Source organism: Corella eumyota, chromosome 6 (assembly GCF_963082875.1).
Source record: "Corella eumyota chromosome 6, kaCorEumy4.1, whole genome shotgun sequence".
Lineage (NCBI taxonomy): Eukaryota > Metazoa > Chordata > Ascidiacea > Phlebobranchia > Corellidae > Corella > Corella eumyota.
In genome coordinates, this window is record NC_137495.1 from 6,345,821 (window position 1) to 6,355,816 (window position 9,996).

The 9,996-nt window shown below is 33.0% G+C and overlaps 15 non-coding genes across 15 annotated transcripts; all 15 read right to left on the reverse strand.

Moving 5' to 3' along the window:
* Window positions 1–1,477: 1,477 nt before the first annotated feature.
* Trnan-guu (transfer RNA asparagine (anticodon GUU)) lies at window positions 1,478–1,551 on the reverse strand. The gene has a single exon. It is a non-coding gene; the product is annotated as a tRNA-Asn (tRNA).
* A 2,035-nt stretch (window positions 1,552–3,586) lies between these two features.
* On the reverse strand, window positions 3,587–3,660 carry Trnan-guu (transfer RNA asparagine (anticodon GUU)). Its single transcript has one exon. It is a non-coding gene; the product is annotated as a tRNA-Asn (tRNA).
* A 2,078-nt stretch (window positions 3,661–5,738) lies between these two features.
* Trnan-guu (transfer RNA asparagine (anticodon GUU)) lies at window positions 5,739–5,812 on the reverse strand. Its single transcript has one exon. It is a non-coding gene; the product is annotated as a tRNA-Asn (tRNA).
* A 71-nt stretch (window positions 5,813–5,883) lies between these two features.
* On the reverse strand, window positions 5,884–5,957 carry Trnan-guu (transfer RNA asparagine (anticodon GUU)). The gene has a single exon. It is a non-coding gene; the product is annotated as a tRNA-Asn (tRNA).
* Window positions 5,958–6,029: 72 nt separating this feature from the next.
* On the reverse strand, window positions 6,030–6,103 carry Trnan-guu (transfer RNA asparagine (anticodon GUU)). Its single transcript has one exon. It is a non-coding gene; the product is annotated as a tRNA-Asn (tRNA).
* Window positions 6,104–6,175: 72 nt separating this feature from the next.
* Window positions 6,176–6,249, reverse strand: Trnan-guu (transfer RNA asparagine (anticodon GUU)). Its single transcript has one exon. It is a non-coding gene; the product is annotated as a tRNA-Asn (tRNA).
* Window positions 6,250–6,322: 73 nt separating this feature from the next.
* On the reverse strand, window positions 6,323–6,397 carry Trnan-guu (transfer RNA asparagine (anticodon GUU)). Its single transcript has one exon. It is a non-coding gene; the product is annotated as a tRNA-Asn (tRNA).
* Window positions 6,398–6,468: 71 nt separating this feature from the next.
* On the reverse strand, window positions 6,469–6,542 carry Trnan-guu (transfer RNA asparagine (anticodon GUU)). The gene has a single exon. It is a non-coding gene; the product is annotated as a tRNA-Asn (tRNA).
* Window positions 6,543–6,614: 72 nt separating this feature from the next.
* Window positions 6,615–6,688, reverse strand: Trnan-guu (transfer RNA asparagine (anticodon GUU)). Its single transcript has one exon. It is a non-coding gene; the product is annotated as a tRNA-Asn (tRNA).
* Window positions 6,689–6,761: 73 nt separating this feature from the next.
* On the reverse strand, window positions 6,762–6,835 carry Trnan-guu (transfer RNA asparagine (anticodon GUU)). The gene has a single exon. It is a non-coding gene; the product is annotated as a tRNA-Asn (tRNA).
* Window positions 6,836–6,906: 71 nt separating this feature from the next.
* On the reverse strand, window positions 6,907–6,980 carry Trnan-guu (transfer RNA asparagine (anticodon GUU)). Its single transcript has one exon. It is a non-coding gene; the product is annotated as a tRNA-Asn (tRNA).
* A 71-nt stretch (window positions 6,981–7,051) lies between these two features.
* Trnan-guu (transfer RNA asparagine (anticodon GUU)) lies at window positions 7,052–7,125 on the reverse strand. The gene has a single exon. It is a non-coding gene; the product is annotated as a tRNA-Asn (tRNA).
* A 71-nt stretch (window positions 7,126–7,196) lies between these two features.
* Trnan-guu (transfer RNA asparagine (anticodon GUU)) lies at window positions 7,197–7,270 on the reverse strand. Its single transcript has one exon. It is a non-coding gene; the product is annotated as a tRNA-Asn (tRNA).
* Window positions 7,271–7,341: 71 nt separating this feature from the next.
* Window positions 7,342–7,415, reverse strand: Trnan-guu (transfer RNA asparagine (anticodon GUU)). Its single transcript has one exon. It is a non-coding gene; the product is annotated as a tRNA-Asn (tRNA).
* A 238-nt stretch (window positions 7,416–7,653) lies between these two features.
* Window positions 7,654–7,727, reverse strand: Trnan-guu (transfer RNA asparagine (anticodon GUU)). Its single transcript has one exon. It is a non-coding gene; the product is annotated as a tRNA-Asn (tRNA).
* Window positions 7,728–9,996: the final 2,269 nt, after the last annotated feature.

Here is a 9,996-nt window from a genome sequence, read left to right on the forward strand (position 1 = left end):
AAAAAGCACTTACAGTCTACTATAAACTATCCTAACGTTTTAAACCTGTTCTTAACAATTTAAAAATCACGTTTTTATCAAAAATATAATTTAAAAAAGGCGACTCTGCACCATCTTGCAGTAAAAAAATAATTATAAAATTAAAAAAAATAAAAAATTGGGACATTTTAGGACAGAAAAATTTTTTTTAATCTAAGATAAGTCAGTTTAACGTCTTCGAAATCAAGTTTTTGTCGAATTTTGGTGACTTACTTTTTCCCTCAAAAAACAAAGATTTTTGGCATTTTCTACATGGGTATTATAAACCTTGATATTTTCGGTAAATTTGGCCAAAATTAGGCTTTTTTAGTTTTTTTTACTTATCCGGTATTATTGTTCTTGTTAGCTTTAAAAAAATAGCGCGTAAACGTTATGGTAGTTTCTTTTTGGCACTAGGTTGTTATATACACCTATTGAATTACTAACCTGTAATATTGCATCTAATACACTACTTTTTTAGAATATTTCAAGTTGAAATAAATTAAATATTTACAAGTACTTACTTTGTTTTAGACAAGACTTTCCAAGAAAGCAATCAACGTAATTATTTATTTCATTTTATTAAATCTAATATAAAATCTGTAACATAACAAAAAAACATAAAACAAATGTCTTTAAAAATATATATATATATACTTAACTTTGGCATATTATAATTGTCTAACAAAAAACAGTAGTCTTGCTAAAGCAATGCAGTGTTTAAATTAAGTTGCCAATTAAAAAAATAATATACCTTAAAAAAGTTAAACTATTATTGTATGCCCTTTTCTTATTTCCTTAAAGTTGTTATGTGCATTTAGTCACGTGTTTACACCTTCTTTCTACCACGTGGGCTGTACCACGTAACTTGTTACTTAAACCGTATTAAAATGTTATGTAAAAACGATTTTTAATACAAGTTGTGGACGACTGATTCGAGTTGTAAACGAATAGCAAAGAAATATAACCATTTCATTAATTCATAAAAACAGGCGTTGAATGTCCTTTTTAATCATAATTCCAAGAAATGCCTACAAAAAAACAATGTTGCTTCAAAATCTAAAATAAAGCTAAATATACCTTAGAGTTAGTTAACTTATAAACACTCCAGACTTAAAGGGCAACTGGCTCCTATAGCTATACATACGATCCTGTTACTTACAAAACAATTTTGTTCCTATATTTGCTACCAACCATTTACACAAAAATAGCTAAAAAAAACACACTTTAATACTAAGGTAACAACTTATTTGTCTTGGAATTTTTCCTTGTACCGCCTTATAAATAAAAAAGTGTATTTTTACTAAGCGCTTCCAACACAAACTATTAACAAATTCTGCTGCGACCAAAGTGATAGAATGCATCCGCGGGCGCACGCTTTTTTAAATTCGCCTGTGATTTAATTAATGTGTGATATTGTAAAAACTAAGTTATTTCAATAAAAATGTAGCAAAACATGCGTCCCTGGGTGGGCTCGAACCACCAACCTTTCGGTTAACAGCCGAACGCGCTAACCGATTGCGCCACAGAGACGACTGGTTTGAAACACTTTAAATAAATTTGCAAATCAAAATTATGATAATAAAAATGTAACAAAAAGATTTCGTCCCTGGGTGGGCTCGAACCACCAACCTTTCGGTTAACAGCCGAACGCGCTATTTTTTGGCGAAAAATATTTGGGCGTTTTTTTGCAAAAAAGGCATTTACAGTTTACTATAAGCTATCCTAACGTTTTAAACCTGTTTTTAACAATTTAAAAATCACGTTTTTTTTAAAATAAATTTGAAAAAAACGACTCTCGTGCACCATCTTGCAGTAAAAATAATAATAATAACATTTTTAAAAATAGAATTTAGGACATTTTGGAAGCAATTTTTTTTTTATTCTAATATTAGTCAGTTTAACACCTTTAAAATCAAGTTTTTGTTAAATTTCTGTGAATTACTTTTTCCCCCCAAAACTGCGATTTTCGGCATTTTCTACAAGGGTATTTGAGCCTTGGTGTTTTTGCTAAATTTGGCCGAAAATGAAAAAAAAATATTTATGCATTTTTTTGCAAAAAAGCACTTACAGTCTACTATAAGCTATCCTAACGTTTTAAACCTGTTCTTAACAATTTAAAAATCACGTTTTTATCAAAAATATAATTTAAAAAAAACGACTCTGCACCATCTTGCAGTAAATAAATAATTATAAAATTAAAAAAAAAGAAATTTGGGACATTTTAGGACAAAAAAATTTCTTTTAATCTAAGATAAGTCAGTTTAACGTCTTCGAAATCTACTTTTTGTCGAATTTTGGTGACTTACTTTTTTCCTCAAAAAACAAAGATTTTTGGCATTTTCTACAAGGGTATTTATAAACCCTGATATTTTCGGTAAATTTGGCCAATATTAGGCTTTTTAAATTTTTTTTTGCTTATCCGGTATTATTGTTTTTGTTAGCCTTAAAAAAATAGCGCGTAAACGTTATGGTAGTTTCTTTTTGTCACTAGGTTGTTATATAAACCTAATGAATTACTAACCTGTAATATTGCATCTAATACACTACTTTTTTTAGAATATTTCAAGTTGAAATAAATTAATATTTACAAGTACTTACTTTGTTTTAGACAAGACTTTCCAAGAAAGCAATCAACGTAATTATTTATTTAATTTTGATAAATCTCATATAAAATCTGTAACATAACAAAAAAACATAAAACAAATGTTATTAAAATATATATATATATATATATATACTTAACTTTGGCATATTATAATTGTCTAACAAAAAACAGAAAGGAGTCTTGCTAAAGCAATGCGGTGTTTAAATTAAGTTGCCAGTTAAAAAAATAATATACCTTAAAAAAGTTAAACTATTGTTGTATGCCCTTTTCTTATTTCCTTAAAGTTGTTATGTGCATTTGGTCACGTGTTTACACCTACAGTCACGTGTTTACACCTTCTTTCTACCACGTGGGCTGTACCACGTAATTTGTTACTTAATCCGTATTAAAATGTTATGTAAAAACGATTTGTAATACGAGTTCTGGACGACTGATTCGAGTTGTAAACGAACGGCAAAGAAATATAACCATTTCATTATTTCAGAAAAACAGGCGTTGAATGTCCTTTTTAATCAAAATTCCAAGTAATGCCTACAAAAAAAACAATGTTACTTCAGAATCTCAAATAAAGCTAAATATACCTTAGAGTTAGTTAACTTATAAACAATCCAGACTTAAAGGGCAACTGGCTCCTATAGCTATACATACGATCCTGTTACTTACAAAACAATTTTGTTCCTATATTTGCTACCAACCATTTACACAAAAATAGCTAAAAAAAACACACTTTAATACTAAGGTAACAACTTATTTGTCTTGGAATTTTTCCTTGTACCGCCTTATAAATAAAAAAGTGTATTTTTACTAAGCGCTTCCAACACAAACTATTAACAAATTCTGCTGCGACCAAAGTGATAGAATGCATCCGCGGGCGCACGCTTTTTTAAATTCGCCTGTGATTTAATTAATGTGTGATATTGTAAAAACTAAGTTATTTCAATAAAAATGTAGCAAAACATGCGTCCCTGGGTGGGCTCGAACCACCAACCTTTCGGTTAACAGCCGAATGCGCTAACCGATTGCGCCACAGAGACGACTGGTTTGAAACACTTTAAATAAATTTGCAAATCAAAATTATGATAATAAAAATGTAACAAAAAGATTTCGTCCCTGGGTGGGCTCGAACCACCAACCTTTCGGTTAACAGCCGAACGCGCTATTTTTTGGCGAAAAATATTTGGGCGTTTTTTTGCAAAAAAGGCATTTACAGTTTACTATAAGCTATCCTAACGTTTTAAACCTGTTTTTAACAATTTAAAAATCACGTTTTTTTTAAAATAAATTTGAAAAAAACGACTCTCGTGCACCATCTTGCAGTAAAAATAATAATAATAACATTTTTAAAAATAGAATTTAGGACATTTTGGAAGCAATTTTTTTTTTATTCTAATATTAGTCAGTTTAACACCTTTAAAATCAAGTTTTTGTTAAATTTCTGTGAATTACTTTTTCCCCCCAAAACTGCGATTTTCGGCATTTTCTACAAGGGTATTTGAGCCTTGGTGTTTTTGCTAAATTTGGCCGAAAATGAAAAAAAAATATTTATGCATTTTTTTGCAAAAAAGCACTTACAGTCTACTATAAGCTATCCTAACGTTTTAAACCTGTTCTTAACAATTTAAAAATCACGTTTTTATCAAAAATATAATTTAAAAAAAACGACTCTGCACCATCTTGCAGTAAATAAATAATTATAAAATTAAAAAAAAAGAAATTTGGGACATTTTAGGACAAAAAAATTTCTTTTAATCTAAGATAAGTCAGTTTAACGTCTTCGAAATCTACTTTTTGTCGAATTTTGGTGACTTACTTTTTCCCTCAAAAAACAAAGATTTTTGGCATTTTCTACAAGGGTATTTATAAACCCTGATATTTTCGGTAAATTTGGCCAATATTAGGCTTTTTTAATTTTTTTTTGCTTATCCGGTATTATTGTTTTTGTTAGCCTTAAAAAAATAGCGCGTAAACGTTATGGTAGTTTCTTTTTGTCACTAGGTTGTTATATAAACCTAATGAATTACTAACCTGTAATATTGCATCTAATACACTACTTTTTTTAGAATATTTCAAGTTGAAATAAATTAATATTTACAAGTACTTACTTTGTTTTAGACAAGACTTTCCAAAAAAGCAATCAACGTAATTATTTATGTCATTTTATTAAATGTAATATAAAATCTGTAACATAACAAAAAAACATAAAACAAATGTCATTAAAATATATATATATATATATATACTTAACTTTGGCATATTATAATTGTCTAACAAAAAAAAAACAGAAAGGAGTCTTGCTAAAGCAATGCAGTGTTTAAATTAAGTTGCCAATTAAAAAAATAATATACCTTAAAAAAGTTAAACTATTATTGTATGCTGTAACGAACCCGCCCTTTTCTTATTTCCTTAAAGTTGTTATGTGCATTTAGTCACGTGTTTACACCGACAGTCACGTTTTACACCTTCTTTCTATCACGTGGGCTATACCACGTAACTTGTTACTTAAACCGTATTAAAATGTTATGTAAAAACGATTTGTAATACGAGTTCTGGACGACTGATTCGAGTTGTAAACGAATGGCAAAGAAATATAACCATTTCATTATTTCATAAAAACAGGCGTTGAATGTCCTTTTTAACCAAAATTCCAAGTAATGCCTACAAAAAAAACAATGTTGCTTTAAAATCTCAAGTAAAACTAAATAAACCTTAGAGTTAGTTAACTTATAAACACTCCAGACTTAAAGGTCAACTGGCTCCTATAGCTATATATACGATCCTGTTATTTTACAAAACAATTTTGTTCCTATATTTGCTACCAACCATTTACACAAAGTTTTACTTGCGTTCATTTTGAAAAAATGGCTAAAAATACATACTTCAATACTAAGGTAACAATTTATTTGTCTTGAATTTTTTCCTTGTACCGACCTATAAATAAAAAAGTGTATTTTTACTAAGCGCTTCCAACACAAACTATTAACAAATTCTGCTGCGACCAAAGTGATAGAATGCATCCGCGGGCGCACGCTTTTTTTTAAATTCGCCTGTGATTTAATTAAAGTGCGATATTGCCAAAAACTAAGTTATTTCAATAAAAATGTAGCAAAACAAGCGTCCCTGGGTGGGCTCGAACCACCAACCTTTCGGTTAACAGCCGAACGCGCTAACCGATTGCGCCACAGAGACGACTGGTTTGAAAAACTTTAAATAAATTTGCAAATCAAAATTAGGATAATAAAAATGTAACAAAAAGATTTCGTCCCTGGGTGGGCTCGAACCACCAACCTTTCGGTTAACAGCCGAACGCGCTAACCGATTGCGCCACAGAGACGACCGGTTTGCAACACTTTAAATAAATTTGCAAATCAAAACTATGATAATAAAAAATGGAACAAAAAGACTACGTCCCTGGGTGGGCTCGAACCACCAACCTTTCGGTTAACAGCCGAACGCGCAAACCGATTGCGCCACAGAGACGAATAATTTGCGAAATTTTTATTAAATTTGCAAAGCAAAATTATGATAATAAAATCAAAGCAAAACAATTTTCGTCCCTGGGTGGGCTCGAACCACCAACCTTTCGGTTAACAGCCGAACGCGCTAACCGATTGCGCCACAGAGACGACTGTTTCGGAACACTTTTATTAAATGTCCAAAGCAAAATTATGATAATAAAAAATGTAACAAAAAAGAGTACGTTCCCTGGGTGGGCTCGAACCACCAACCTTTCGGTTAACAGCCGAACGCGCTAACCGATTGCGCCACAGAGACGAATAATTTGCCAAACTTTTATTAAATTTGCAAAGCAAAATTATGATAATAAAAGTGTTACAAAAAGAATCCGTCCCTGGGTGGGCTCGAACCACCAACCTTTCGGTTAACAGCCGAACGCGCTAACCGATTGCGCCACAGAAACGACTGTTTCTTGCCACTTTTATTAAGTTTGGAGAGCAAAATTATAAATTAAAAAATAAAGCAAAAAAATTTTCGTCCCTGGGTGGGCTCGAACCACCAACCTTTCGGTTAACAGCCGAACGCGCTAACCGATTGCGCCACAGAGACGTCTGGTTTGATACACTTTAATTAAATTTGCAAACCAACATTATGATAATAAAAATGTAACAAAACAAATTTCAGTCCCTGGGTGGGCTCGAACCACCGACCTTTCGGTTAACAGCCGAACGCGCTAACCGATTGTGCCACAGAGGCGAATAGTTTGGAACAATTTAAATAAATTTGAAAATCAAAATTATGATAATAAAAATGTAACAAAAAGTTTTCGTCCCTGGGTGGGCTTGAACCACCAACCTTTCGGTTAACAGCCGAACGCGCTAACCGATTGCGCCACAGAGACGACTGGTTTGCAACACTTTAAATAAATTTGCAAATCAAAATTATGATAATAAAAATGTAACAAAAAGTTTTCGTCCCTGTGTGGGCTTGAACCACCAACCTTTCGGTTAACAGCCGAACGCGCTAACCGATTGCGCCACAGAGACGACTGTTTTGCAACACTTTAAATAAATTTGCAAATCAAAATTATGATAATAAAAATGTAACAAAAAGTTTTCGTCCCTGGGTGGGCTTGAACCACCAACCTTTCGGTTAACAGCCGAACGCGCTAACCGATTGCGCCACAGAGACGACTGGTTTGCAACACTTTAAATAAATTTGCAAATCAAAATTATGATAATAAAAATGTAACAAAAAGTTTTCGTGCCTGGGTGGGCTTGAACCACCAACCTTTCGGTTAACAGCCGAACGCGCTAACCGATTGCGCCACAGAGACGACTGGTTTGCGACACTTTAATTAAAAATTTAATTAAAAAGCAAAATTATTATAACAAAAATGTAACAAAAAAATTTCGTTCCTGGATGGGCTCGACCCACCAACCTTTCGGTTAACAGGCGAACGCGCTAACCGATTGCGCCAACCGATTGCGCCATAGAGACGAATGGTTTCTAGACTTTAAATAAATTTGCAAATCCAAGTTATGATAATAAAAATTTAACAAACAAAAAGAAACCGTCCCTGGGTGGGCTCGAACCACCAACCTTTCGGTTAACAGCCGAACGCGCTAACCGATTGCGCCACAGAGACGTGCGACAGCCTTGAACAGCTTTTCGACCAGTTTCCATAACGATACATCGATCTAACGACTTTTAATCCCATTAATTACATTGCTTTAGCGCATCAAATTACCACCAGCTACACTTAATTGTTGAATAGTATATTATGTGTAAAAATTCATATCAAGTTACGAAATTAATCTTTTACAGATTTTGTTAAAAAATAATTTGCATATTTTTGAGCGCAATAATCATTTAAAATTAACATAAACAAATACAAAAATCCCCATTTTTTTCTAAACATAATTTAGTTAAATACTATCTTGCAAAAGAAAAACTGTTTAAAGCCATAATGACGTTACCATACTTCGGTTTAAATTGTTAAAAACCCAAAATAGAAAAGACCGCTTTATCGCATATTTAAAATAGTTTGATACTGTGACATTAAGACCACGTGACTTACGAGTATTTTCCTTTAAACAAAGCGGATGTCAGTGTGTAAAATAGTTTAAATATTTTTTTAAGGGTATATAATTGGCATATTATGTTTATTAAAGATTGAGACGTTGTTTTTAATTTTGTTTTTAAGTTTTTAAATGTGATCCCTAGAAAAAATGATAAAAATTAAAGAAAACAATTTGATTGTATTTCTAAAATTTAATTCGAAAAACTCACCCAAAATGCCGTTATCTTATACAAAAAACGTCCTCTTAAAAATTAAAGTTTAACAGCAAGTTCGTGCAAAATAGCATCACCGATCGTTTAGGCTAAATTTAGAAGGTGTACCGAACCAAAAAAGACTCGAAACGCCGTGGAAACGCGATAAATCGGCGTCGCTTGATACCATAAATGGTCACACGCCTTACTATGGTGTTATCGTACACCTATTCGTTACAGTGTTATTGTACATGGGTTCTTGCGCTTGGATCTCGATTAGAAAAAAGTGCGATTTACAGCGTTTTTCAATAGAAATGCTTCAATGCAGAGCTCGCTGGGTAAAGGTATGGCAATAACAATGTCGCTATTTATAACGAATGGCATGACTTTAAGTGAGCATGTGACAGAATGTATTTTTAGCAATGATCGGCTAATTATAACTATCGGTTAAGTAGTCTAAAAATTGCGTGTTAGATTATTACAGTTAGCAGTTTTTACAGTTAGCAAGTAATATAAAGATATCAAAGTTAAATTAATAAAAGTAAGTTAAGAAATATATAGGTTTACATTTATTAAACGGCTATACTATACTTAAGTAAACGTAAGGCACTACGTAAAATAGACAGTTTTTGTATTGGATCATATTCGTATTTCACACAGTTGAACTATAATTGCATACACAGCCAATTAATAACACGGTTTAAAATAAGGCCGCCTTTCATGGCAAAGAAATACAACTGGGCCATTATTTAATAAAGAACAGACGTTGAATGCAGCTTTATCGAACTATCAATTGAAGTTTCAAAACGAAAACAATATAGCATTGTCGGTGCGAGAAAATGTAGCTTTGTCTTCAAATTGGATGTATACAAAAAACAAGGGACTATTGTCACAGAACATTCTGCGAAATTTTGTGTTCGATGCCCTTTGTATCTGGCTCAACAAACAATAAATAATGGATTAAAGGTATCTACCCCAAAAATGTATTCTGTTGGCGTAGAAAACAGGAGCCTATTATTTTTCATTTAGCTTTATTGTTTTAGCATAATAAAAAGCAAAATATAGCTTTTGTGCTCGAATTTTGAGATGCATGTTAGGTAAGACCGCCAACAAGGAGGTGTGTGGCTGTTTGTGCACTCGCAGTGGCTTACAGCTTACCGGTTTTCGACCGCACAGTTATGTCAATACCACATCGTCGAAAACTTGCCGGCCTGGGAGAAAACAGGCTCGTCAACAACATCGGGCCAAGGTCTAGTCCCCGGTTATTGATATAGATGGTTTGATATCATCCTAGTACCGTTAGGCAAACAATCACACTCCTAGCTGCTGTCACGCGAGCCGAGTTTGCTTAGGCTGGAAGGCAATGCGCCATACAATGGGGCCTTTGATTTCGCGTCGCATTGTAAAAAAACATTCACTCGCCGTCGCGGCCCGTATGTGTATAATGTTTGCCTTCTTACGTAATTGACTTTCGGCTTTTGCGCGCGGCACGGCGTAGTTTGCGTGCGTAAGACCGGCTATGCGACCATGCAACACATAAATAGACATCCCTACTGACACACGGTACCCCTGTTTTAGTAGGAACAAGTCTAAAGTGAGCGTTAATAACTTAAGCTTTTTGGACGGGTACAAATTGGCAAAAA